The 24,769-nt window shown below is 34.8% G+C and overlaps 1 long non-coding RNA gene across 7 annotated transcripts in view; it reads right to left on the reverse strand.

Moving 5' to 3' along the window:
* LOC129922849 (uncharacterized) overlaps positions 1-23,744 on the reverse strand; it is a 35,557-nt gene extending 11,813 nt beyond the window's left edge. For 5 of the 7 annotated variants that reach the window (XR_008774766.1, XR_008774764.1, XR_008774761.1 and 2 more), the window contains exons 1-6: positions 23,185-23,381; positions 22,873-23,014; positions 22,684-22,778; positions 22,272-22,459; positions 20,600-20,728; positions 19,299-19,474 (exon numbers count right to left, since the gene is read on the reverse strand). This is a non-coding gene — a long non-coding RNA (uncharacterized LOC129922849). Of the gene's footprint in view, positions 1-19,298; positions 19,475-20,599; positions 20,729-22,271; positions 22,460-22,683; positions 22,779-22,872; positions 23,015-23,184; positions 23,382-23,725 lie in introns of those variants that run through there. The other 2 variants (XR_008774765.1, XR_008774767.1) reach the window with 2 other exon arrangements.
* Positions 23,745-24,769: the final 1,025 nt, after the last annotated feature.

The following is a 24,769-nucleotide window of genomic DNA, read 5'->3' on the forward strand; positions in this document are numbered from 1 at the left end:
CATCCGTATGAATTTCTTTTTAGGCACTCAAAGAATGATTTCACTGGGAATTGCAAACACATTTTGATCACCACATTAAGTGCAGAGGTCAAAGACCTGCTAATTATCACACATTTGTTGTTATATTTATTGTTACAAACGTTCAATTGGAATATAAATGAAGACGTCTAACACAGTTATACATCCGTATGAATTTCCTTTTCTAAGCACTCAAAGAATGATTTCACTGGGAATTGCAAATACATTTTGATCACCACATTAAGTGCAGAGGTCAAAGACCTGCTAATTAGCACACATTTGTACACAAATGTTTGTAGATATCCTCATTACAATTCAATAAAGTTCAAAACCTCACTGGTTACATCACTTCACAGTGTCTCAATGGATAAGAGATGAGCGTGATACAAACGACAATCCCAACTGTTCCTGCACAATCATATATATCTGATGGCTTCTATTTTCATCCTTTTTTTTTTAACTCTTGTTTTGCAAACGTGCATCAGTTGAATAGTTGGAGCCCAATAAAAAGTTTCAGGCTTGCATTTTCGGCTGACTCCTGTTTTGAGCTTGTCGACCGACAACTTCATTTTGATGAACTGACTGTAACAATATTTGTGATGACGTCGTGTTCAAGCTATTGAAGGTGGTCTACAAGCATCCGGTTTGAGGGCTGAAGCAGCCTCACAAACTTCGCACTCAACTAATGTCGAGTGAGTTGAATCAGCCTCAAAGCTTGCACTCAACTAATTATGTCCCAACTATTATTCAACTGAACTGAAATAACCGGTTATTTCACAAACTCATTCTTCTATGATATTTTTATAATGCCTTTAAACATTCCAAGTTATGATGATGCTTTGTCCAAGGCATTGTAGCACGTGAAAAAAGCAAAACAAGAAAAAGGATGTGCACTGCTGGGTTGTCTACAAATGCACACAGACATAACCAACTATTTTGTCTTGGATCAACAATTCAATTGATGACTATTAATACATCTAGTCCTCAGCTAAAAATCCTCATGTTTAAAACATAATACAATATCCTTTCCTATAAGTACAAAGATGGCCACCGAGACCGATCTTCTTTGAAAAAGTCCTCAACTACATCCTTTTAACATGAAGATGGCTAAAGAGCCCAGTCTTCACTTTTAAAATTGCTACGTTAATCATTCCTATGAACACGAAGATGGCTAAGGAGTCCAGTCTTCGATTTTAAAAGTCCTCCATTAATCATTCCTATGAACACGAAGATGGCTAAAGAGTCCAGTCTTCGCTTTTGAAAAGTCCTAAGCTAAACATAGTAAAGTCATCAATTAAATGTGTTTTCTCCGCAACTATTTAGTTGGTCTGCAAGTACAAATGTTGATTAGTGTGCGTTGCATCACGAGCGGCGATATTTCCTTTGATGGACAGGTTCTTATGTTCCTTGAGTGTGACTTAATTATTGTTACAAACCTTCCATCGCAATATAAATGAAGACGTCTAACACAGTTATACATCCTTATGAATTTCTTTTTTAAGCACTCAAAGAATGATTTCACTGGGAATCGCAAATACATTTTGATCACCACATTAAGTGCAGAGATGAAAAATCTGCGAATTATCACATATTTGTACACAAACGTTTGTAGATATCCTCATCACAATTAAATAGAGATGTTTCGAAACATCACTGGTTACATCGCTTCACAATGTCTCAGTGGATGAGAGATGAGCGTGATACAAACGACACAAATCCCAACTGTTCCTGCACAATCATATACATCTGATGGCTTCTATTTTCATCCTTTTTTTTTTAACATTTGTTTTGCAAACGTGCATCAGTTGAATAGCTGGAGCCCAATAAAAAGTTTCAGGCTTGCATTTTCGGCTGACTCCTGTTTTGAGCTTGTCGACCGACAACTTCATTTTGATGAACTGACTGTAACAATATTTGTGATGACGTCGTGTTCAAGCTATTGAAGGTGGTCTACAAGCATCCGGTTTGAGGGCTGAAGCAGCCTCACAAACTTCGCACTCAACTAATGTCGAGTGAGTTGAATCAGCCTCAAAGCTTGCACTCAACTAATTATGTCCCAACTATTATTCAACTGAACTGAAATAACCGGTTATTTCACAAACTCATTCTTCTATGATATTTTTATAATGCCTTTAAACATTCCAAGTTATGATGATGCTTTGTCCAAGGCATTGTAGCACGTGAAAAAAGCAAAACAAGAAAAAGGATGTGCACTGCTGGGTTGTCTACAAATGCACACAGACATAACCAACTATTTTGTCTTGGATCAACAATTCAATTGATGACTATTAATACATCTAGTCCTCAGCTAAAAATCCTCATGTTTAAAACATAATACAATATCCTTTCCTATAAGTACAAAGATGGCCACCGAGACCGATCTTCTTTGAAAAAGTCCTCAACTACATCCTTTTAACATGAAGATGGCTAAAGAGCCCAGTCTTCACTTTTAAAATTCCTACGTTAATCATTCCTATGAACACGAAGATGGCTAAGGAGTCCAGTCTTCGCTTTTAAAATTCCTCCATTAATCATTCCTATAAACACGAAGATGGCTAAGGAGTCCAGTCTTCGATTTTAAAAGTCCTCCATTAATCCTTCCTATGAACACGAAGATGGCTAAAGAGTCCAGTCTTCGCTTTTGAAAAGTCCTAAGCTAAACATAGTAAAGTCATCAATTAAATGTGTTTTCTCCGCAACTATTTAGTTGGTCTGCAAGTACAAATGTTGATTAGTGTGCGTTGCATCACGAGCGGCGATATTTCCTTTGATGGACAGGTTCTTATGTTCCTTGAGTGTGACTTAATTATTGTTACAAACCTTCCATCGGAATATAAATGAAGACGTCTAACACAGTTATACATCCTTATGAATTTCTTTTTTAAGCACTCAAAGAAGGATTTCACTGGGAATCGCAAATACATTTTGATCACCACATTAAGTGCAGAGATGAAAAATCTGCGAATTATCACACATTTGTACACAAACGTTTGTAGATATCCTCATCACAATTAAATAGAGATGTTTCGAAACATCACTGGTTACATCGCTTCACAATGTCTCAGTGGATGAGAGATGAGCGTGATACAAACGACACAAATCCCAACTGTTCCTGCACAATCATATACATCTGATGGCTTCTATTTTCATCCTTTTTTTTTTAACATTTGTTTTGCAAACGTGCATCAGTTGAATAGCTGGAGCCCAATAAAAAGTTTCAGGCTTGCATTTTCGGCTGACTCCTGTTTTGAGCTTGTCGACCGACAACTTCATTTTGATGAACTGACTGTAACAATATTTGTGATGACGTCGTGTTCAAGCTATTGAAGGTGGTCTACAAGCATCCGGTTTGAGGGCTGAAGCAGCCTCACAAACTTCGCACTCAACTAATGTCGAGTGAGTTGAATCAGCCTCAAAGCTTGCACTCAACTAATTATGTCCCAACTATTATTCAACTGAACTGAAATAACCGGTTATTTCACAAACTCATTCTTCTATGATATTTTTATAATGCCTTTAAACATTCCAAGTTATGATGATGCTTTGTCCAAGGCATTGTAGCACGTGAAAAAAGCAAAACAAGAAAAAGGATGTGCACTGCTGGGTTGTCTACAAATGCACACAGACATAACCAACTATTTTGTCTTGGATCAACAATTCAATTGATGACTATTAATACATCTAGTCCTCAGCTAAAAATCCTCATGTTTAAAACATAATACAATATCCTTTCCTATAAGTACAAAGATGGCCACCGAGACCGATCTTCTTTGAAAAAGTCCTCAACTACATCCTTTTAACATGAAGATGGCTAAAGAGCCCAGTCTTCACTTTTAAAATTCCTACGTTAATCATTCCTATGAACACGAAGATGGCTAAGGAGTCCAGTCTTCGCTTTTAAAATTCCTCCATTAATCATTCCTATAAACACGAAGATGGCTAAAGAGTCCAGTCTTCGCTTTTGAAAAGTCCTAAGCTAAACATAGTAAAGTCATCAATTAAATGTGTTTTCTCCGCAACTATTTAGTTGGTCTGCAAGTACAAATGTTGATTAGTGTGCGTTGCATCACGAGCGGCGATATTTCCTTTGATGGACAGGTTCTTATGTTCCTTGAGTGTGACTTAATTATTGTTACAAACCTTCCATCGGAATATAAATGAAGACGTCAAACACAGTTATACATCCTTATGAATTTCTTTTTTAAGCACTCAAAGAATGATTTCACTGGGAATCGCAAATACATTTTGATCACCACATTAAGTGCAGAGATGAAAAATCTGCGAATTATCACATATTTGTACACAAACGTTTGTAGATATCCACATCACAATTAAATAGAGATGTTTCGAAACATCACTGGTTACATCGCTTCACAATGTCTCAGTGGATGAGAGATGAGCGTGATACAAACGACACAAATCCCAACTGTTCCTGCACAATCATATACATCTGATGGCTTCTATTTTCATCCTTTTTTTTTTTTTAACATTTGTTTTGCAAACGTGCATCAGTTGAATAGCTGGAGCCCAATAAAAAGTTTCAGGCTTGCATTTTCGGCTGACTCCTGTTTTGAGCTTGTCGACCGACAACTTCATTTTGATGAACTGACTGTAACAATATTTGTGATGACGTCGTGTTCAAGCTATTGAAGGTGGTCTACAAGCATCCGGTTTGAGGGCTGAATCAGCCTCACAAACTTCGCACTCAACTAATGTCGAGTGAGTTGAATCAGCCTCAAAGCTTGCACTCAACTAATTATGTCCCAACTATTATTCAACTGAACTGAAATAACCGGTTATTTCACAAACTCATTCTTCTATGATATTTTTATAATGCCTTTAAACATTCCAAGTTATGATGATGCTTTGTCCAAGGCATTGTAGCACGTGAAAAAAGCAAAACAAGAAAAAGGATGTGCACTGCTGGGTTGTCTACAAATGCACACAGACATAACCAACTATTTTGTCTTGGATCAACAATTCAATTGATGACTATTAATACATCTAGTCCTCAGCTAAAAATCCTCATGTTTAAAACATAATACAATATCCTTTCCTATAAGTACAAAGATGGCCACCGAGACCGATCTTCTTTGAAAAAGTCCTCAACTACATCCTTTTAACATGAAGATGGCTAAAGAGCCCAGTCTTCACTTTTAAAATTGCTACGTTAATCATTCCTATGAACACGAAGATGGCTAAGGAGTCCAGTCTTCGCTTTTAAAATTCCTCCATTAATCATTCCTATAAACACGAAGATGGCTAAGGAGTCCAGTCTTCGATTTAAAAAGTCCTCCATTAATCATTCCTATGAACACGAAGATGGCTAAAGAGTCCAGTCTTCGCTTTTGAAAAGTCCTAAGCTAAACATAGTAAAGTCATCAATTAAATGTGTTTTCTCCGCAACTATTTAGTTGGTCTGCAAGTACAAATGTTGATTAGTGTGCGTTGCATCACGAGCGGCGATATTTCCTTTGATGGACAGGTTCTTATGTTCCTTGAGTGTGACTTAATTATTGTTACAAACCTTCCATCGCAATATAAATGAAGACGTCTAACACAGTTATACATCCTTATGAATTTCTTTTTTAAGCACTCAAAGAATGATTTCACTGGGAATCGCAAATACATTTTGATCACCACATTAAGTGCAGAGATGAAAAATCTGCGAATTATCACACATTTGTACACAAACGTTTGTAGATATCCTCATCACAATTAAATAGAGATGTTTCGAAACATCACTGGTTACATCGCTTCACAATGTCTCAGTGGATGAGAGATGAGCGTGATACAAACGACACAAATCCCAACTGTTCCTGCACAATCATATACATCTGATGGCTTCTATTTTCATCCTTTTTTTTTTAACATTTGTTTTGCAAACGTGCATCAGTTGAATAGCTGGAGCCCAATAAAAAGTTTCAGGCTTGCATTTTCGGCTGACTCCTGTTTTGAGCTTGTCGACCGACAACTTCATTTTGATGAACTGACTGTAACAATATTTGTGATGACGTCGTGTTCAAGCTATTGAAGGTGGTCTACAAGCATCCGGTTTGAGGGCTGAAGCAGCCTCACAAACTTCGCACTCAACTAATGTCGAGTGAGTTGAATCAGCCTCAAAGCTTGCACTCAACTAATTATGTCCCAACTATTATTCAACTGAACTGAAATAACCGGTTATTTCACAAACTCATTCTTCTATGATATTTTTATAATGCCTTTAAACATTCCAAGTTATGATGATGCTTTGTCCAAGGCATTGTAGCACGTGAAAAAAGCAAAACAAGAAAAAGGATGTGCACTGCTGGGTTGTCTACAAATGCACACAGACATAACCAACTATTTTGTCTTGGATCAACAATTCAATTGATGACTATTAATACATCTAGTCCTCAGCTAAAAATCCTCATGTTTAAAACATAATACAATATCCTTTCCTATAAGTACAAAGATGGCCACCGAGACCGATCTTCTTTGAAAAAGTCCTCAACTACATCCTTTTAACATGAAGATGGCTAAAGAGCCCAGTCTTCACTTTTAAAATTGCTACGTTAATCATTCCTATGAACACGAAGATGGCTAAGGAGTCCAGTCTTCGCTTTTAAAATTCCTCCATTAATCATTCCTATAAACACGAAGATGGCTAAGGAGTCCAGTCTTCGATTTTAAAAGTCCTCCATTAATCCTTCCTATGAACACGAAGATGGCTAAAGAGTCCAGTCTTCGCTTTTGAAAAGTCCTAAGCTAAACATAGTAAAGTCATCAATTAAATGTGTTTTCTCCGCAACTATTTAGTTGGTCTGCAAGTACAAATGTTGATTAGTGTGCGTTGCATCACGAGCGGCGATATTTCCTTTGATGGACAGGTTCTTATGTTCCTTGAGTGTGACTTAATTATTGTTACAAACCTTCCATCGGAATATAAATGAAGACGTCTAACACAGTTATACATCCTTATGAATTTCTTTTTTAAGCACTCAAAGAAGGATTTCACTGGGAATCGCAAATACATTTTGATCACCACATTAAGTGCAGAGATGAAAAATCTGCGAATTATCACACATTTGTACACAAACGTTTGTAGATATCCTCATCACAATTAAATAGAGATGTTTCGAAACATCACTGGTTACATCGCTTCACAATGTCTCAGTGGATGAGAGATGAGCGTGATACAAACGACACAAATCCCAACTGTTCCTGCACAATCATATACATCTGATGGCTTCTATTTTCATCCTTTTTTTTTTAACATTTGTTTTGCAAACGTGCATCAGTTGAATAGCTGGAGCCCAATAAAAAGTTTCAGGCTTGCATTTTCGGCTGACTCCTGTTTTGAGCTTGTCGACCGACAACTTCATTTTGATGAACTGACTGTAACAATATTTGTGATGACGTCGTGTTCAAGCTATTGAAGGTGGTCTACAAGCATCCGGTTTGAGGGCTGAAGCAGCCTCACAAACTTCGCACTCAACTAATGTCGAGTGAGTTGAATCAGCCTCAAAGCTTGCACTCAACTAATTATGTCCCAACTATTATTCAACTGAACTGAAATAACCGGTTATTTCACAAACTCATTCTTCTATGATATTTTTATAATGCCTTTAAACATTCCAAGTTATGATGATGCTTTGTCCAAGGCATTGTAGCACGTGAAAAAAGCAAAACAAGAAAAAGGATGTGCACTGCTGGGTTGTCTACAAATGCACACAGACATAACCAACTATTTTGTCTTGGATCAACAATTCAATTGATGACTATTAATACATCTAGTCCTCAGCTAAAAATCCTCATGTTTAAAACATAATACAATATCCTTTCCTATAAGTACAAAGATGGCCACCGAGACCGATCTTCTTTGAAAAAGTCCTCAACTACATCCTTTTAACATGAAGATGGCTAAAGAGCCCAGTCTTCACTTTTAAAATTCCTACGTTAATCATTCCTATGAACACGAAGATGGCTAAGGAGTCCAGTCTTCGCTTTTAAAATTCCTCCATTAATCATTCCTATAAACACGAAGATGGCTAAAGAGTCCAGTCTTCGCTTTTGAAAAGTCCTAAGCTAAACATAGTAAAGTCATCAATTAAATGTGTTTTCTCCGCAACTATTTAGTTGGTCTGCAAGTACAAATGTTGATTAGTGTGCGTTGCATCACGAGCGGCGATATTTCCTTTGATGGACAGGTTCTTATGTTCCTTGAGTGTGACTTAATTATTGTTACAAACCTTCCATCGGAATATAAATGAAGACGTCAAACACAGTTATACATCCTTATGAATTTCTTTTTTAAGCACTCAAAGAATGATTTCACTGGGAATCGCAAATACATTTTGATCACCACATTAAGTGCAGAGATGAAAAATCTGCGAATTATCACATATTTGTACACAAACGTTTGTAGATATCCACATCACAATTAAATAGAGATGTTTCGAAACATCACTGGTTACATCGCTTCACAATGTCTCAGTGGATGAGAGATGAGCGTGATACAAACGACACAAATCCCAACTGTTCCTGCACAATCATATACATCTGATGGCTTCTATTTTCATCCTTTTTTTTTTTTTAACATTTGTTTTGCAAACGTGCATCAGTTGAATAGCTGGAGCCCAATAAAAAGTTTCAGGCTTGCATTTTCGGCTGACTCCTGTTTTGAGCTTGTCGACCGACAACTTCATTTTGATGAACTGACTGTAACAATATTTGTGATGACGTCGTGTTCAAGCTATTGAAGGTGGTCTACAAGCATCCGGTTTGAGGGCTGAAGCAGCCTCACAAACTTCGCACTCAACTAATGTCGAGTGAGTTGAATCAGCCTCAAAGCTTGCACTCAACTAATTATGTCCCAACTATTATTCAACTGAACTGAAATAACCGGTTATTTCACAAACTCATTCTTCTATGATATTTTTATAATGCCTTTAAACATTCCAAGTTATGATGATGCTTTGTCCAAGGCATTGTAGCACGTGAAAAAAGCAAAACAAGAAAAAGGATGTGCACTGCTGGGTTGTCTACAAATGCACACAGACATAACCAACTATTTTGTCTTGGATCAACAATTCAATTGATGACTATTAATACATCTAGTCCTCAGCTAAAAATCCTCATGTTTAAAACATAATACAATATCCTTTCCTATAAGTACAAAGATGGCCACCGAGACCGATCTTCTTTGAAAAAGTCCTCAACTACATCCTTTTAACATGAAGATGGCTAAAGAGCCCAGTCTTCACTTTTAAAATTGCTACGTTAATCATTCCTATGAACACGAAGATGGCTAAGGAGTCCAGTCTTCGCTTTTAAAATTCCTCCATTAATCATTCCTATAAACACGAAGATGGCTAAGGAGTCCAGTCTTCGATTTAAAAAGTCCTCCATTAATCATTCCTATGAACACGAAGATGGCTAAAGAGTCCAGTCTTCGCTTTTGAAAAGTCCTAAGCTAAACATAGTAAAGTCATCAATTAAATGTGTTTTCTCCGCAACTATTTAGTTGGTCTGCAAGTACAAATGTTGATTAGTGTGCGTTGCATCACGAGCGGCGATATTTCCTTTGATGGACAGGTTCTTATGTTCCTTGAGTGTGACTTAATTATTGTTACAAACCTTCCATCGCAATATAAATGAAGACGTCTAACACAGTTATACATCCTTATGAATTTCTTTTTTAAGCACTCAAAGAATGATTTCACTGGGAATCGCAAATACATTTTGATCACCACATTAAGTGCAGAGATGAAAAATCTGCGAATTATCACACATTTGTACACAAACGTTTGTAGATATCCTCATCACAATTAAATAGAGATGTTTCGAAACATCACTGGTTACATCGCTTCACAATGTCTCAGTGGATGAGAGATGAGCGTGATACAAACGACACAAATCCCAACTGTTCCTGCACAATCATATACATCTGATGGCTTCTATTTTCATCCTTTTTTTTTTAACATTTGTTTTGCAAACGTGCATCAGTTGAATAGCTGGAGCCCAATAAAAAGTTTCAGGCTTGCATTTTCGGCTGACTCCTGTTTTGAGCTTGTCGACCGACAACTTCATTTTGATGAACTGACTGTAACAATATTTGTGATGACGTCGTGTTCAAGCTATTGAAGGTGGTCTACAAGCATCCGGTTTGAGGGCTGAAGCAGCCTCACAAACTTCGCACTCAACTAATGTCGAGTGAGTTGAATCAGCCTCAAAGCTTGCACTCAACTAATTATGTCCCAACTATTATTCAACTGAACTGAAATAACCGGTTATTTCACAAACTCATTCTTCTATGATATTTTTATAATGCCTTTAAACATTCCAAGTTATGATGATGCTTTGTCCAAGGCATTGTAGCACGTGAAAAAAGCAAAACAAGAAAAAGGATGTGCACTGCTGGGTTGTCTACAAATGCACACAGACATAACCAACTATTTTGTCTTGGATCAACAATTCAATTGATGACTATTAATACATCTAGTCCTCAGCTAAAAATCCTCATGTTTAAAACATAATACAATATCCTTTCCTATAAGTACAAAGATGGCCACCGAGACCGATCTTCTTTGAAAAAGTCCTCAACTACATCCTTTTAACATGAAGATGGCTAAAGAGCCCAGTCTTCACTTTTAAAATTGCTACGTTAATCATTCCTATGAACACGAAGATGGCTAAGGAGTCCAGTCTTCGATTTTAAAAGTCCTCCATTAATCATTCCTATGAACACGAAGATGGCTAAAGAGTCCAGTCTTCGCTTTTGAAAAGTCCTAAGCTAAACATAGTAAAGTCATCAATTAAATGTGTTTTCTCCGCAACTATTTAGTTGGTCTGCAAGTACAAATGTTGATTAGTGTGCGTTGCATCACGAGCGGCGATATTTCCTTTGATGGACAGGTTCTTATGTTCCTTGAGTGTGACTTAATTATTGTTACAAACCTTCCATCGCAATATAAATGAAGACGTCTAACACAGTTATACATCCTTATGAATTTCTTTTTTAAGCACTCAAAGAATGATTTCACTGGGAATCGCAAATACATTTTGATCACCACATTAAGTGCAGAGATGAAAAATCTGCGAATTATCACATATTTGTACACAAACGTTTGTAGATATCCTCATCACAATTAAATAGAGATGTTTCGAAACATCACTGGTTACATCGCTTCACAATGTCTCAGTGGATGAGAGATGAGCGTGATACAAACGACACAAATCCCAACTGTTCCTGCACAATCATATACATCTGATGGCTTCTATTTTCATCCTTTTTTTTTTAACATTTGTTTTGCAAACGTGCATCAGTTGAATAGCTGGAGCCCAATAAAAAGTTTCAGGCTTGCATTTTCGGCTGACTCCTGTTTTGAGCTTGTCGACCGACAACTTCATTTTGATGAACTGACTGTAACAATATTTGTGATGACGTCGTGTTCAAGCTATTGAAGGTGGTCTACAAGCATCCGGTTTGAGGGCTGAAGCAGCCTCACAAACTTCGCACTCAACTAATGTCGAGTGAGTTGAATCAGCCTCAAAGCTTGCACTCAACTAATTATGTCCCAACTATTATTCAACTGAACTGAAATAACCGGTTATTTCACAAACTCATTCTTCTATGATATTTTTATAATGCCTTTAAACATTCCAAGTTATGATGATGCTTTGTCCAAGGCATTGTAGCACGTGAAAAAAGCAAAACAAGAAAAAGGATGTGCACTGCTGGGTTGTCTACAAATGCACACAGACATAACCAACTATTTTGTCTTGGATCAACAATTCAATTGATGACTATTAATACATCTAGTCCTCAGCTAAAAATCCTCATGTTTAAAACATAATACAATATCCTTTCCTATAAGTACAAAGATGGCCACCGAGACCGATCTTCTTTGAAAAAGTCCTCAACTACATCCTTTTAACATGAAGATGGCTAAAGAGCCCAGTCTTCACTTTTAAAATTCCTACGTTAATCATTCCTATGAACACGAAGATGGCTAAGGAGTCCAGTCTTCGCTTTTAAAATTCCTCCATTAATCATTCCTATAAACACGAAGATGGCTAAGGAGTCCAGTCTTCGATTTTAAAAGTCCTCCATTAATCCTTCCTATGAACACGAAGATGGCTAAAGAGTCCAGTCTTCGCTTTTGAAAAGTCCTAAGCTAAACATAGTAAAGTCATCAATTAAATGTGTTTTCTCCGCAACTATTTAGTTGGTCTGCAAGTACAAATGTTGATTAGTGTGCGTTGCATCACGAGCGGCGATATTTCCTTTGATGGACAGGTTCTTATGTTCCTTGAGTGTGACTTAATTATTGTTACAAACCTTCCATCGGAATATAAATGAAGACGTCTAACACAGTTATACATCCTTATGAATTTCTTTTTTAAGCACTCAAAGAAGGATTTCACTGGGAATCGCAAATACATTTTGATCACCACATTAAGTGCAGAGATGAAAAATCTGCGAATTATCACACATTTGTACACAAACGTTTGTAGATATCCTCATCACAATTAAATAGAGATGTTTCGAAACATCACTGGTTACATCGCTTCACAATGTCTCAGTGGATGAGAGATGAGCGTGATACAAACGACACAAATCCCAACTGTTCCTGCACAATCATATACATCTGATGGCTTCTATTTTCATCCTTTTTTTTTTAACATTTGTTTTGCAAACGTGCATCAGTTGAATAGCTGGAGCCCAATAAAAAGTTTCAGGCTTGCATTTTCGGCTGACTCCTGTTTTGAGCTTGTCGACCGACAACTTCATTTTGATGAACTGACTGTAACAATATTTGTGATGACGTCGTGTTCAAGCTATTGAAGGTGGTCTACAAGCATCCGGTTTGAGGGCTGAAGCAGCCTCACAAACTTCGCACTCAACTAATGTCGAGTGAGTTGAATCAGCCTCAAAGCTTGCACTCAACTAATTATGTCCCAACTATTATTCAACTGAACTGAAATAACCGGTTATTTCACAAACTCATTCTTCTATGATATTTTTATAATGCCTTTAAACATTCCAAGTTATGATGATGCTTTGTCCAAGGCATTGTAGCACGTGAAAAAAGCAAAACAAGAAAAAGGATGTGCACTGCTGGGTTGTCTACAAATGCACACAGACATAACCAACTATTTTGTCTTGGATCAACAATTCAATTGATGACTATTAATACATCTAGTCCTCAGCTAAAAATCCTCATGTTTAAAACATAATACAATATCCTTTCCTATAAGTACAAAGATGGCCACCGAGACCGATCTTCTTTGAAAAAGTCCTCAACTACATCCTTTTAACATGAAGATGGCTAAAGAGCCCAGTCTTCACTTTTAAAATTCCTAAGTTAATCATTCCTATGAACACGAAGATGGCTAAGGAATCCAGTCTTCGCTTTTAAAATTCCTCCATTAATCATTCCTATAAACACGAAGATGGCTAAGGAGTCCAGTCTTCGATTTTAAAAGTCCTCCATTAATCCTTCCTATGAACACGAAGATGGCTAAAGAGTCCAGTCTTCGCTTTTGAAAAGTCCTAAGCTAAACATAGTAAAGTCATCAATTAAATGTGTTTTCTCCGCAACTATTTAGTTGGTCTGCAAGTACAAATGTTGATTAGTGTGCGTTGCATCACGAGCGGCGATATTTCCTTTGATGGACACGTTCTTATGTTCCTTGAGTGTGACTTAATTATTGTTACAAACCTTCCATCGGAATATAAATGAAGACGTTAAACACAGTTATACATCCTTATGAATTTCTTTTTTAAGCACTCAATTAATGATTTCACTGGGAATCGCAAATACATTTTGATCACCACATTAAGTGCAGAGATGAAAAATCTGCGAATTATCACACATTTGTACACAAACGTTTGTAGATATCCACATCACAATTAAATAGAGATGTTTCGAAACATCACTGGTTACATCGCTTCACAATGTCTCAGTGGATGAGAGATGAGCGTGATACAAACGACACAAATCCCAACTGTTCCTGCACAATCATATACATCTGATGGCTTCTATTTTCATCCTTTTTTTTTTAACATTTGTTTTGCAAACGTGCATCAGTTGAATAGCTGGAGCCCAATAAAAAGTTTCAGGCTTGCATTTTCGGCTGACTCCTGTTTTGAGCTTGTCGACCGACAACTTCATTTTGATGAACTGACTGTAACAATATTTGTGATGACGTCGTGTTCAAGCTATTGAAGGTGGTCTACAAGCATCCGGTTTGAGGGCTGAAGCAGCCTCACAAACTTCGCACTCAACTAATGTCGAGTGAGTTGAATCAGCCTCAAAGCTTGCACTCAACTAATTATGTCCCAACTATTATTCAACTGAACTGAAATAACCGGTTATTTCACAAACTCATTCTTCTATGATATTTTTATAATGCCTTTAAACATTCCAAGTTATGATGATGCTTTGTCCAAGGCATTGTAGCACGTGAAAAAAGCAAAACAAGAAAAAGGATGTGCACTGCTGGGTTGTCTACAAATGCACACAGACATAACCAACTATTTTGTCTTGGATCAACAATTCAATTGATGACTATTAATACATCTAGTCCTCAGCTAAAAATCCTCATGTTTAAAACATAATACAATATCCTTTCCTATAAGTACAAAGATGGCCACCGAGACCGATCTTCTTTGAAAAAGTCCTCAACTACATCCTTTTAACATGAAGATGGCTAAAGAGCCCAGTCTTCACTTTTAAAATTCCTACGTTAAAATTCCTATGAACACGAAGATGGCTAAGGAGTCCAGTCTTCGCTTTTAAAATTCCTCCATTAATCATTCCTATAAACACGAAGATGGCTAAGGAGTCCAGTCTTCGATTTTGAAAAGTCCTAAGCTAAACATAGTAAAGTCATCAATTAAATGTGTTTTCTCCGCAACTATTTAGTTGGTCTGCAAGTACAAATGTTGATTAGTGTGCGTTGCATCACGAGCGGCGATATTTCCTTTGATGGACACGTTCTTATGTTCCTTGAGTGTGACTTAATTATTGTTACAAACCTTCCATCGGAATATAAATGAAGACGTTAAACACAGTTATACATCCTTATGAATTTCTTTTTTAAGCACTCAAAGAATGATTTCACTGGGAATCGCAAATACATTTTGATCACCACATTAAGTGCAGAGATGAAAAATCTGCGAATTATCACACATTTGTACACAAACGTTTGTAGATATCCACATCACAATTAAATAGAGATGTTTCGAAACATCACTGGTTACATCGCTTCACAATGTCTCAGTGGATGAGAGATGAGCGTGATACAAACGACACAAATCCCAACTGTTCCTGCACAATCATATACATCTGATGGCTTCTATTTTCATCCTTTTTTTTTTTTTAACATTTGTTTTGCAAACGTGCATCAGTTGAATAGCTGGAGCCCAATAAAAAGTTTCAGGCTTGCATTTTCGGCTGACTCCTGTTTTGAGCTTGTCGACCGACAACTTCATTTTGATGAACTGACTGTAACAATATTTGTGATGACGTCGTGTTCAAGCTATTGAAGGTGGTCTACAAGCATCCGGTTTGAGGGCTGAAGCAGCCTCACAAACTTCGCACTCAACTAATGTCGAGTGAGTTGAATCAGCCTCAAAGCTTGCACTCAACTAATTATGTCCCAACTATTATTCAACTGAACTGAAATAACCGGTTATTTCACAAACTCATTCTTCTATGATATTTTTATAATGCCTTTAAACATTCCAAGTTATGATGATGCTTTGTCCAAGGCATTGTAGCACGTGAAAAAAGCAAAACAAGAAAAAGGATGTGCACTGCTGGGTTGTCTACAAATGCACACAGACATAACCAACTATTTTGTCTTGGATCAACAATTCAATTGATGACTATTAATACATCTAGTCCTCAGCTAAAAATCCTCATGTTTAAAACATAATACAATATCCTTTCCTATAAGTACAAAGATGGCCACCGAGACCGATCTTCTTTGAAAAAGTCCTCAACTACATCCTTTTAACATGAAGATGGCTAAAGAGCCCAGTCTTCACTTTTAAAATTGCTACGTTAATCATTCCTATGAACACGAAGATGGCTAAGGAGTCCAGTCTTCGCTTTAAAAATTCCTCCATTAATCATTCCTATAAACACGAAGATGGCTAAGGAGTCCAGTCTTCGATTTTAAAAGTCCTCCATTAATCCTTCCTATGAACACAAAGATGGCTAAAGAGTCCAGTCTTCGCTTTTGAAAAGTCCTAAGCTAAACATAGTAAAGTCATCAATTAAATGTGTTTTCTCCGCAACTATTTAGTTGGTCTGCAAGTACAAATGTTGATTAGTGTGCGTTGCATCACGAGCGGCGATATTTCCTTTGATGGACAGGTTCTTATGTTCCTTGAGTGTGACTTAATTATTGTTACAAACCTTCCATCGGAATATAAATGAAGACGTTAAACACAGTTATACATCCTTATGAATTTCTTTTTTAAGCACTCAAAGAATGATTTCACTGGGAATCGCAAATACATTTTGATCACCACATTAAGTGCAGAGATGAAAAATCTGCGAATTATCACACATTTGTACACAAACGTTTGTAGATATCCACATCACAATTAAATAGAGATGTTTCGAAACATCACTGGTTACATCGCTTCACAATGTCTCAGTGGATGAGAGATGAGCGTGATACAAACGACACAAATCCCAACTGTTCCTGCACAATCATATACATCTGATGGCTTCTATTTTCATCCTTTTTTTTTTTAACATTTGTTTTGCAAACGTGCATCAGTTGAATAGCTGGAGCCCAATAAAAAGTTTCAGGCTTGCATTTTCGGCTGACTCCTGTTTTGAGCTTGTCGACCGACAACTTCATTTTGATGAACTGACTGTAACAATATTTGTGATGACGTCGTGTTCAAGCTATTGAAGGTGGTCTACAAGCATCCGGTTTGAGGGCTGAAGCAGCCTCACAAACTTCGCACTCAACTAATGTCGAGTGAGTTGAATCAGCCTCAAAGCTTGCACTCAACTAATTATGTCCCAACTATTATTCAACTGAACTGAAATAACCGGTTATTTCACAAACTCATTCTTCTATGATATTTTTATAATGCCTTTAAACATTCCAAGTTATGATGATGCTTTGTCCAAGGCATTGTAGCACGTGAAAAAAGCAAAACAAGAAAAAGGATGTGCACTGCTGGGTTGTCTACAAATGCACACAGACATAACCAACTATTTTGTCTTGGATCAACAATTCAATTGATGACTATTAATACATCTAGTCCTCAGCTAAAAATCCTCATGTTTAAAACATAATACAATATCCTTTCCTATAAGTACAAAGATGGCCACAGAGACCGATCTTCTTTGAAAAAGTCCTCAACTACATCCTTTTAACATGAAGATGGCTAAAGAGCCCAGTCTTCACTTTTAAAATTGCTACGTTAATCATTCCTATGAACACGAAGATGGCTAAGGAGTCCAGTCTTCGCTTTTAAAAGTCCTCCATTAATCATTCCTATGAACACGAAGATGGCTAAAGAGTCCAGTCTTCGCTTTTGAAAAGTCCTAAGCTAAACATAGTAAAGTCATCAATTAAATGTGTTTTCTCCTCAACTATTTAGTTGGTCTGCAAGTACAAATGTTGATTAGTGTGCGTTGCATCACGAGCGGCGATATTTCCTTTGATGGACAGGTTCATATGTTCCTTGAGTGTGACTTAATTATTGATTTTTACAAACGTTCAATCGGAATATAAATGAAGACGTCTTACACAGTTATACATCCGTATGAATTTCTTTTTTAAGCACTCAAAGAATGATTTCACTGGGAATTGCAAACACATTTTGATCACCACATTAAGTGCAGAGGTCAAAGACCTGCTAATTATCACACATTTTTTGTTATATTTATTGTTACAAACGTTCAATTGGAATATAAATGAAGACGTCTAACACAGTTATACATCCGTAAGAATTTCTTTTTTAAGCACTCAAAGAATGATTTCACTGTGAATTGCAAATACATCTAGATCACCAGATTAAGTGTAGAGTCTCAATGAATGAGAGATGAGTGTGATACAAATGACAATCCCAAATGTTCCTGCATAATTATATACATGTAATGGATTAAATCTTTTTTTTTTTACATTTGTTTTGCGAATGTGCATCAGTTGAATATCTGGAGCCAAATAAATAGATACATCATGAGCGGCAACATTTCCTTTGGTGGAAACGTTCATACTGATTGTTCATTGAATGGGTTAGGGTTAGGATTTTTTGCATGCAATTGTATCACATGGAATAGTAGATTTTTGTTTTCACATTAACTCCCAACATGAAAATATAATGCACATTTTTCCACACCTTAGAAATGAAACATTTTAAGAGTATTTAAGTCAACTTAATATGTCATTATATTGCACATAATCACAAGAAACCATAAATGTTTTTTTTCACACTATCACACACTGAAGAATTGAAACAGTTTATTTAGTTAAAGATCTACATGAAGTCAAGTCAACTTGTTTATGCAATAGTACATATCACTGTGAATTGGAGATCCTTTTTTTTTTGTCCAATTAAGTACTGGGGTGTTAAGACCATGCACATTAACACATAGTTGCTACAATAGTAACTTTAATCATCCCAATCTCCAGTAACTTGAATCATCCCAATCTCCAAGTGGCAAAGTGAAAGTTGATGGTGATTCACAACTTTTCATTTTTGTGTTTGAATTCCATATTTAGAATACATTACTATTGAATTAATCCAAATGACAAAGAATCCAATTCCATTATTTGTTGAAATATATTTACATTTATACAGTTGGAATTATTTCAGAGCAATGCAGTTTTTCTGAAAAATTTAATAGGAACATCCACATATTTTAACTGAAATTAAAATGGTATATCACTAAGTTTAACAAATGAAAATTCAGTTTACTTTCATAACTAGACACTACTAAAACAAATACAATACAGATTTCTTTAACTAGACAGGTGAACTTACAAGTTGTGTGTGAAGTGTTTGTGAAGTAATTACTGACATCATAATATACAAAACAAATACAGGAACCATGCATACATATACAACTAATGCAGGATATTTAAAGTATCATGCACATACAACATACAACTAATGCAGGATATTTAAATTATCATGCACATACAACATAAAACTAATGCAGGATATTTAAAGTAACATACACAAACAACATACAACTAATGCAGGATCATCACTTTACAAAAAAATAAATGCTGTGAAGTATAAGAATATTTCTTACCTTATTCTTAATATGGCTCCATTTGAAGAAATGGCAGACGAACTTAAGATAAAACATGTTGATCATTTGTAGATCGGTAGAATCTTTTCACAGTGAGAGAGACGTTTAATGTTCCTTCTGTAGCCTTGAAATGTTCATCCTTTTTCCTTGACCTCGTGTTTAATTGACCATTTAGTCTATAAGTGAGATAAGAAAAATGCACTGTTTAACAAATACATCACATTTAAATGCATAACCTTTAAATGCAATATTGATAAAATTTCTTTTCATTCAAGAAGAGCTTTTTCTGTCTCAGACCTAATGTTTAAAAAGAATTGTGTTTTTTAGTGATGGTCATTTTGTTTTCAAATAATAGTCATACTATCTCACTGTGTGATGGAAAAATAGAAAAGGTTTATGAGACTCCATGGTATTTTAATGTCAATTTTTTTATGTATCTCTCTTTGATAGGAGGTATAGTGGCTGTGCGGTAACACACTTAGCTTATAAAGTTGAAGTCCCAGGTTTGAATCCTGATATTTTAAATTTTGGGACCTTTGGGTACGTCAAGATTCTACCCAACTCTAATGGGTACCTGACATTAGTTGGGGAAAGTTAAGGCGGTTGGTTGTTGAGCTGGCCACATGACACCCTGGTTAACTGTGGGCCACAAAACATGACCTTTACATCATCCTTCCTATAGATCGCAAGGTCTGAAAGGGGAACATTTTTTTAAATAAGAAAATCACATTCAACTTTTCATTTGGCTATATACATAAATGTGCCACGAAGAATGAAGCAAATTGCTTATTTTAAATTTTTAGGAAGTAATGCAGTCTAATGTGAGTTCATTAATTTGTGTTTTTAACCCAACAGCTCCATCTTTTAGGTTTTGAAATGCTATCCAATTAAACAAAAGGAGGTAACTAATTTTTTTTTAAAATAATAATTAAATAAATAAATAAATAAGTAAATAATACAAACAAAATAAATAAATTACATAAATAGAAAAATATGCGGTTTTAAAATACTTCAAATATCAAAAGTATAAGTACACATTTAAAAAATATCTAATTTCACAAGTAGGCCTTATAAGCTACCCTATCTAGACTTTTATTTAAAATATTTTTAGAAAAACAAAAGACTATACAGATCTGGCTTAAGTTTTGTGTTTTGGTTCTAAACTAGCTCTTATTGTCTGAAAGTTTAAGAAACTATTGCTAGGGTCCTAAAAAAATACATCAGAATTAGGCTCCTATTGTAAAAACAATGCATCTTAAAGCAAAAGCTCTTGGGTTATAGTGTAAAAAAATATTTATTACCTTGATATGTAGATCACTAGATAAACTTTATGACAATAAAGTTGACAGTGGAGAATCAAGGCATCAGTGAAGAATCAGTGCACAATGATTGAGCCACTAACCTCCAGATCAGTAGCATGTAGAGTCTGTCTTTAAAAAAAAAAAACTTGAATGTTGAAGCAAATTTACAAATTTAAAGAAAAATGTCAATCTAAAAAAAAAAAGGAAACAGTAATAGCCCTTGCCCAAGTGTATTAATATATATATATACTAGATATATTTTACCAGCGACCTGCGGGTCTTTATTTGCTTATTACTGTCGATATAGTGTTTTTAAAACATTTAAACGAAATAATAATGTAATAAATAAAGCGAATGTGTAAATGTAAAAATAGTATGAATGAAGCCATCAAATCAAAATAGCTAATCTACTTAAATCCATTTTTTCAAATTAAAACATTTGCTTGTAGGCCTACATATATTTGATTAAAATTTGAAATGAATAGACTTAATTTTGTATGTTCATGTGTTAAAGTATAAAGTAGATCTTGAGGTAGACAAAGATCTAGATCTAGACTAATCTAGAGTTAAAAATTGGCTTTTATAGAGTTCATTCTGTGCTGCGCATGCGTGAACTTTTTTCATGAATGAATATAGGCCATCTCAACACGGCTACGCAGCTTTAGCGAACAGCGAACGAATGTATTAAAAAAATTTTAATGTTACTTTGATTAAAATATGAAATGAATGGACTATAATTATAATTAGTATGTTCATGTGTTAAAGCATAAAACTATCTTTGCAAAAAAAAGTTTTATCATCTTAGAGTTCAATAAGAGTTTTAGACCTAGGCATAGACTATAACGAACTAATGTAAAAATGATTTTGTAACACAAATTTGAAGGTTAATTTTATTAAATAATGAAATAAATAAACTATATTTTGTATTTTCATGTGTCAAAAAAAAAAAATAAGTGCAAAGTTTAGTTCTAAAAATTAGATCTAGATCTAAATCCTTTCGATCTTTTCTCATGTCAACATTGTAAACATCGCCTAGATCCATAAAATACTATAGCTGTAATAAAGCTGGTCTTTTTTTTTTTTTTTGATGGTCTTAAGTTTGTTTTAGGGCCACAATACATACACTATGGTCTAAGTTGGTACCCAAGGAACATTTCTGCCAAGTTTTATCAAGTTTTTATTTCTATACTGGAACATACATACATACATACGCCAAACATTCTGCTTTATATAATATATATATATATATATATTAATAAAATATCAACCTTACAAATCAGAAGGTAAGTTATTATAAAAATGTATGCACCATTCAAACAGTAAATGTGAAGCAGCTCTTGTGTGGTTGCAACTACACCACCTTATTAAAAGTTCACATTTTGGTCCTAATTTGTTAACTTTAGAAGAAAACATGTAGATTATAAACCTAAAACTAGAGCAATGTTTGAAAATTTGCTGGCCATACAACCCATGGTTAACCAATGGCCATAGAAACAGTTGAGCTTGACACTATCTGACCCATGATCACTTGGTCTGAAAGGAGTACTCTAAAACTAGTACTCTAAAACTAACATTTTATGTTTTTATAACAGATTTTTATATGCTTTTAAAATTATTATTTTTTTTTACTTTGCTTTAAGATATTTGACTGGTACACTAGAATTCAACTCACCTATTGTTCTTAGAGAATTAACTAAGTAACCTTGGACACAAACTTGATCTCCTTGGCCTGACATATCCAGACTCATGACAGTAAAGTGGGTCACTACCAATGCAAGAAAGGTGTACACACTGTTTGGCAGAGTGACTTGGCAATGAAGACTTGTGTATCATAGGGGTGCACTGCTGATAGCTGATACCCTGAAAACAGTTTGTGATTACATAATCTTATTTGATTGACCTAAATTTGGTAAATTAATAAATGCCTTTTAATATTATATTAGTTATGATGATGCATTGTCCAAGGCTAAGTAATGCATCAAATAACAAAGATAGTTATCTAACAAAATAAATACCTATAGCTTTTAATATTTTCTTCTTTTGTAAAATTTGTTTGGTGAATGAAAATAAAACTTTGTACTCACTGTGTAGCCATCTTCATAGTCTTGAGAAATGAACCAGACAGACCATTAGACATTTGTTGATATGCAGTTCAGGGTTATGCTAACCAAATCTAAGGCTTGACCAAAACACAGAAAATAGTTCAGAATAATGTTTAAAAAATTTGAATAAATTGTTTCAGAATTAACTGTTGAAGAAAAAAAATGTCTTACTTTGGCTTTGAAAGCTTTAATTCATACAAATGCCAAAGAGAAAACTGTAATCATCTGATAGCAGATTACCAAGGAATAGTAGTTGCTTGGATAGGATGACAAATTGGTACTGTTGGCAACAGAATGTTTTCTTGTTAAGATTCTGAAATATGGAAACATCATATACTGAATTAGAATCTCTCTTAAAATACACTATCTCATGATATTAAAATAACATTGTTATATACTAATAGTAAAATAATATATTTAATTTAATTTCCATTATCTTTTTTGTAAAATGTGATTTGAATGAAATTAAAACTTTGTACTCACAGTGTAGCCATCTTCATAGTGTTAAGAGATGAACCAGACAAACCATCAAACATTTGTTGATATGTAGTACAGGAATATGCTAAGCAAATCTGAAGCTTGACCAAAAACACAGAAAAATGTATAACAAGTTATTTTTAACATGCAATGATAAATTATTTTAGAATTAGCAGTTAAAGAAAAGAAAAAATTAAGTCTTACTTTGGTTTTGAAAGCTTCATAAAAATGCCAAAGAGATAACTGTCATCTGATAGCAGATTACCAAGGAATATTTGTTGCTTGGATGACAAATTGGTACTGTTGGCAGCAGAGAATGTGCACTTGTTAAGCTGATTAAATATGGAAACTTGAACTACAATATCTCTTAAATACACTATCTCATGATATTTAAAATAACATTGTTTCTATGAAAACAATAGTTAAGCCTATAAGTATTGCATGGTTTGACTATGTTAAATAAGATATGAAGGAAAAATACTTGCCCTATAATTAGACTTCCCATGATGTTTACTTCTAGATTTAATTTCTTCATTCATATATTTACCTGACCTGTCTGTTTACAGCTTTGGCTTTTATCTTCCAGGCTAGTAGTTGATTAGTAATCAATACTCAACGTCTTGAACTGATTAAAAAAACAACTACAAGGTAAATAAATAATTGTATAATTACACATTAAGATGCAATTATTATCATTTGAATTCAACCAGATATCAAGTAGCTGAGCATTTAAACAAATAAATGGCATCTAATAAAAAATTGCTATTCAAAAGTCTTAGTGAAGATACTGGGATTTTGACTAAGCTTCATAATGAGATAATCCCCAATTGGATCTAGCTCTTTAAATGTTAAAGTGAAGAAAATTTATTAAAGTTGTTATGTATACATTTGAAACTAATTACCATAAGGCTAAGAGATAACAGAAAACAAATATTCTTAAATTGTTAGGAAAATATTTAAAACATTTTCAATTAGCATGCAATAAAAAAAAAAAAAAAAAAAATGCAATTAAAATATACAAATACATAGAAAAAAAAATATACTTGCTTTGATAGGTCTGTAGTAAGAAACTAGTTCTTATTTAACATACATGAAAAGAACTTAAATTAAAAGTAGTTAAATGTAACATTGGAAAGAACCACTTGCCTTAAAAAGAGAAATATGGTACAAGCTTGCTACAATTCTGATTATAGGTGCTTTTTATTTCTCAGATGTCTCTTAGTCATAGTTCTCATAATCTAGATCACATTTCTAGATCACTTGGAACTGAAAATGTTATAAAATATGAGAATATGGATGTTATGACTGCAAAGAGAAAGAGTTTATTTTGAAGATATTGACTTTATTACCAAGTTAGTAAGGCTAAACCTGAGTTTACCTATCTCATAAATAATACATCAATCATAATCAGGCTTTTCTAATATGCATATATTTAAAACAGGTTTCCAAAAACTAAAATAACAGAAAAATATACAAAGTGTTATGTTAATATTAAAAACAAGTTTAATTAACATGCAGTACAAAGTCAAAAAAACTATACTATTACTTACTGTGCTGCTCAATATCTATATATACCAACTGCCTGCCTATT

The sequence above is a fragment of the Biomphalaria glabrata genome, chromosome 14 (assembly GCF_947242115.1).
Source record: "Biomphalaria glabrata chromosome 14, xgBioGlab47.1, whole genome shotgun sequence".
In the NCBI taxonomy this organism is placed as follows: Eukaryota; Metazoa; Mollusca; class Gastropoda; family Planorbidae; genus Biomphalaria; species Biomphalaria glabrata.